Source organism: Carlito syrichta, unplaced genomic scaffold, assembly GCF_000164805.1.
Source record: "Carlito syrichta isolate Samal-C Ts95f unplaced genomic scaffold, Tarsius_syrichta-2.0.1 Scaffold308208, whole genome shotgun sequence".
In the NCBI taxonomy this organism is placed as follows: Eukaryota; Metazoa; Chordata; class Mammalia; order Primates; family Tarsiidae; genus Carlito; species Carlito syrichta.
This window is the reverse complement of record NW_007252304.1, coordinates 454,614-460,312: the sequence shown is the minus strand read 5'-3', so window position 1 is coordinate 460,312 and position 5,699 is coordinate 454,614.

Here is a 5,699-nt window from a genome sequence, read left to right as displayed (position 1 = left end):
TTCAGTCTGGGCGACAGAGTGAGACTCCAACTCAAAAAAAAAAAAGACCCTACTCTACCAATTTATTTTTTAATATTTATTATTATTATTGTTGTTACTATTTTGAGTCAGAGTCTCACTCTGCCACCCAAGCTGGAGTGCAGTAGCATGTTCATAGCCACCCCAGCATCAACCTGCTGGGCTCAGGTGATCCTTCCACCTCAGCTTTCCAAGTAACTGGAACTACAGGTGAGTGCTACCATGCCAGGCTAATTTTATATATATATTGTGGAGACAAGGTCTCATGAGGTTGCTCAGGCTGGTCTCGAACCCCTGGGCTCAGGCAATCCTCTCATATCGGCCTCCCAAAGTGCTGGGATTACAGGCTTGAACCAATGTGCCTGGCATACTCTACCAATTTAAAAGCACACCTTTACCCATCAACTGGCACAAAAAATATAAGATACAGCAATATGGACCATCTACAAGGTCTCCTACCTTGATCCTGATAAACAGAAATTAAAACAGATGCTAGATTATTTTCAAACCGTTTATGACAAAGTGAATCAGAAACTAATATTTAATTACTTTTTGGACTTTATAGTTAGTTGACAAAAGTTATACTTAATAATAACTTTTTGAGAATACTCAAAAAGCAGAATAGAATTAAACAAGGCAGAACAGTTAGTCTTTCATAATATAATGACAATTGCTGACTTGAGGAAACAAACCTAAGTCAAATGATAGAATTTAAAAAATTCTTAACAATGGTAGCAATTTATGACATCTAGGATAATTAAATATCCTAGAATAATTATTAGTTTTGAAATACTGAGTATAGTTTAGTACAAGGGCTCATTTTTTGAACACGTGAAGTATTTTTTGAATAGTAGTCTTACTTCCAAAATTGTTAACATAATTTGGTAACTTACAAAATTAGCACATTCCTGGAAAAAAAATTATGCCAGTCAGGCAAATCTATCAAGCAGGATTTTCTGACGTCTTTCTTGAGGTATAATTGACATACAACAAACTGTACATTTTTAAAAATGTACATTTGGAAGGGGGGAGGAGAAGATAGAGGCATAGACAGTTGGACTGCACGAGTCTCTTTGTGTGTAACTGAATGTATGGATGATTCTGTGTGCATATCTGTGTGTAAGTGGGTGTGTGAGAGGCTGACTGAGTAGGGACTCGGGAGCTAGTGAACAGGCTCTCCTGATGAAGCCGTTGGTGCTATAGCCACTCTACTTGGACTCTAGCATTTCCCAGAGCACAGAAGCTGAGCACTGCTTTCCAAAATTAGCAGAGCTTTTTCCAGTAGGAAGCCACCTGTGTGAAGTGGGGAGAGGCCTCCCTGAGTCTGGACTCGCTGCCACTGCCTCAAGTACTAGGTTGGGCTGCAGAGCCTTGCCACCAGAACCCGAGATCCAGAGACTGTGGTGTTTGCTGGGGAGGGAACTATCTCTCCCATCCCCACCTGCAGCAGGAATAGTGGCCTATGGAGAAACTGAGCAGACACTCTACAGCCTGGGCAGAGAAGTGAAGGGGACCAGCCCCTTGCTGGGTTATGAGGTTTTCTGAAGGAGAGACGGATAGGCTAAAGACGAAGATAATATACCCAGACACCTGCTTCTTGAACAGATGACAATTTAATGTTAGTTAACACAGAGCTCTTATACCATTCGTAAAGGGGCAAGACAAAGAAAATTCCTTCACGCACATATGCTCTACAAGTTACCACCATCTAGTGGTCTTAGCAATAAACAAGCCAAGAGCCCTGTAAACATTCAGACAATGAGTCTTCTTCATAAGGCCAAAGATGATAGTTTTAGTCCAAAGTCCCGAATTACAGTCCTTGAACTGTCTCCAGAAGGCTTAGCAGTAGTCTTCCTTCTGGGGCCTTATGACCTTCAGAGTTCTGTAATCGCCTTTCTTGTCCAGGTGTCTTCGTTACTTTTCTCCAAGTTGGTGGTTTGCAGACTCTCATGGAAGCAGCAGAGAAGTACTCCAGGGTAGCCTCTGTGGAACAGCAGACCTGCATCTTGAGACAAGGAGGTGATCTCTGAATTGCTTTGGGGCTGCTCTTTGTTACCTTCCACAAGCCCTGGTGGGTGACGGCAGATGCAGAGCCCCAGATGACCCCCTCCCTCGTGCTGAGCTAGCTGCTGGGTGATAGACACACATAGAGGATCTGACTGAGAAGGAGGCTAGTGAGTACCTAGCTGATTCTTTCTCATCCCTAGCAATGAACGAAAGAGATTGGGAGAGCAGAACCAAGACTGGAGGCCTCATCCCCCCGCTCTGAACTGGATGCCCTGGAAGCTGTGACCATGCTGAAAAAGGAAAGAAGGGGGAGAGAGCCTGGGTATGTTGAATCAAGTTCCCACCTCCCATCCCCTTTGGGGCCTGTGCTGGCTGTCAGTTGCAGGAAGCAGGGGGTAAAGATGCTAACATCTTAAGTTTCAACAGTGAAGAGGGAACCTGCAGCAATTGATCTGAAGTCACAGAACCCATCGCAAGAGGGAGCTCCCCTTCCCCCAAGAGACGTACTAAAGTGGAGAAACCCTCTATCGATAAGTTTTTGGGGTTCTGCTTTATTTGTTTGTCTCCTTTGGTTGGTTGTTTGTTGGTTGACTTTCTCTTTTCTTTCCTCCTTCTATTCTCTCCCTTTTTTCTTCCTCTGCTTTTTGGTCTCTCTTCCCTTTTTTTCTTCCCTTCCTTCCTCGGTTTTCCCTCTTATACCCTGTCTTGGACTCATAGACTACACAAGCGTAACAATTATAAAGTCATATTGTGTGAAGAAGGAAAGCAAGTCCCAATTGGCCCATTCACTAGATAGCAAGCATTTGACTCATCAATAGGTTCTGAATCCTTGAGGCTTTGCCTCCCTCCCTTAGTAAGTGGTCAGTTGTAAAGAGCACATCATCCCACCCCCAGCCCTATTTCATAATTGAACAAACCTAGAGCAATGGATCAGAAATTGACAGAAAGTAGAGCAAATATCAGAAGAGATTGCTTTTCCATTTCCCTGAGCAATGGAATTAAAGAGAAAGATAAGAGAACTGCTACAAATGAAGAAAAACCAACGAAAAATCACTGGTAACCTTCAGAACCCCAACAAAGAGTCAGTGCCCAAAAGAACAGCTCCTGGGACACAAACAAAGGCTATCACCCAGAACGACGCTACCCAGAAGGCACTACAGAGTTTGGGGACTCTTTGGATAGAATGAATAAAAATCAAGAAATACAAGGGCTAAAACTAAATGAAATTGCAGCAGAGTTGGACAGACTCAAGAAAGCATATTTAGAAATAACAGAAATAAATAATTCCATCCAAGAAATAAATAACAAACTGATAAGCATGGGAAGCAGAATTGACCAAGCAAAAGAAAGAATTTCAGAGCTGGAAGACCAAAAGATGGAATTAACTCAATCTCTTAAAAATATAGAAGAAAAAACCAAGAGATGTGCAATTTTATCAAGAAGTCAAACCTATGTCTGATTGGCACACCTGAAGTAGGAAGAGAAATTGAAAACACCTTGGAACAAACATTCCATGAGGTCATTCAAGAAAACTTTCCTTATCTGGCCAGAGAGACTACTATACAAGCACAAGAGATACAGAGAACACCTGCAAGACATCTCATGAGAAGACTTACCCCTAAATGCATAGTAATTTACCTACACAAAGTAGGTATAAAAGAAAATATCCTAAAGGCAGCAAGGGAAAAGGTCAGACTACTTACAGGGGAGACAAATCCAAATTGCTGCAGACTTATCTCCAGAAACACTACAGGCCAGAAGGGATTAGACCTTAATCTTTAATGTTCTCTATGATAAACAATTTCAAACAAGAATTTCTTACCCTGCTAAGCTAACCTTCATCAATGTTGGAGAATTAAAATCCCTCCCAGACATCCAATACCTAAGAGAATATGCTATTTTCATATCAGCTCTATAGAAGACACTTAAGGAGGTGTTGTGCACAGAAGAAAAAATATGCAAGAGAAAGACCATATACTTCACAAGATCACTAACAAACACAGAAGCAACAGAATGCACAGCATACCCATAAAAATGAAAACACACAATATATTAACACAAAAGCTGAAAGAAAACAAAACAACCTTATAAGAGTCTTATGACAGGGACAAACTCTCACATTTCAATAGTCAACCTGAATGTGGATGGACTAAAAATTCATCACTGAAAAGATATAGAATGGCAAACTGGATTAAAAAAAAAAACCAGGATCCAACAATTTGCTGCCTCAGGAAACACATCTCACCACAAAGTATGCTCATAGACTCAAAGTTAGAGGATAGAAAACAAATTTTCAGGCAAATGAAATACAAAAAGACAGGAGTTGCTATCTTAATATCAGATAAGACAACCTATAAACCATCAAAAGCTTAAAAAGATACAGAAGGACACTACATAATGTTTAAAGGTTCAATCCATCAATAACAAATATTCATCCTACTGAGCGAACTGGCTCACACTGCTGGAGGGTATAGAAAATGGTATATAAGTTGGAAAAGGTTTGAATAAAATTGGCTTCAGTCCTGATCAGACTGTTCCCAGAAGAACTGCCTCCCAGTGGTCTCTTCTCTCCGTCATGACTCACCGGTGCGGTCCTAACCCTCCCTCGGTCGGAGCCGGTACTCCGACAAGACCTCATTTCTGCAATAAATAAAAAAATATTAGCTGGGTTGGTGGCACATGCCTGTAGTCCAAGCTAGTTGGAAGGCTGAAGTGAAAGGATTACCTGAGTCCATCAGGTCAAGGCTGCAGTGGCCATGAGCGTGCCACTGCACTGAAGCCTGGGTGACAGAGTAAGAATGTGACTCCAAAAAGAAAAAAAATCCATCCTAAACATATATGTACACAACACAGGAGTACCAACTTTTATAAAACAACTACTATGTAAACTAAAAAAAGATATTGGCCCTAACACTTTCAGAGCTGGGGACTTAAATACCCCACTAACAACCCCACATAGATCATTAAGGCAAAAAGTCAACAAAAAGATCCGGAACCTCAGCTTGACATTTGACCAAATGGACTTAATAGATACTTATGAAACACTCCACCCAACAACCACAGAATATACATTCTGCTCATCACCACATGGAACGTACTCCATGATTGATCACATCCTCAGCCATAAATCAATCATAAACAAATTTTATAAAACCACAGTGGAATAAAAATAAATATCACCACCAACAAAATTTCCCCCAAACTCACAAAGACATGGACACTAAACAGTGTGATGCAGAACAACTCCTGGGTCAACACAGAAATCAAAACAGAAATTAAAATATTCCTGGAAACAAATTAAAATGAAAAAACATCTTAGCAAAACTTCTGGGATGCCATGAAAACAGTACTAAGAGGGGAGTTTATATCTCTATGAACACAAATCAAGAAAAGAGAAAGATCACAAGTCAACATCCTAACAAATCACCTAAGGGAACTGAAAAGGCAAGGCCACCAAAGCCCTAACTTCAGCAGAATAATCCAGATCATCAAAAGAAAGACCAAATACAGGACATAGAAGTAAAAAAAATCATAGAAAAACTTAAACAAGGCGGGGATCGGTGGCTCAGCCTGTAATCCCGCGCCTTTGGGAAGCTGAGGCGAGTGGATTGCCTGAGCAACTTGGCAAGACCTCATCTCTACAATAAATCAAAAATGAGCTGGGGGTGGTAGCA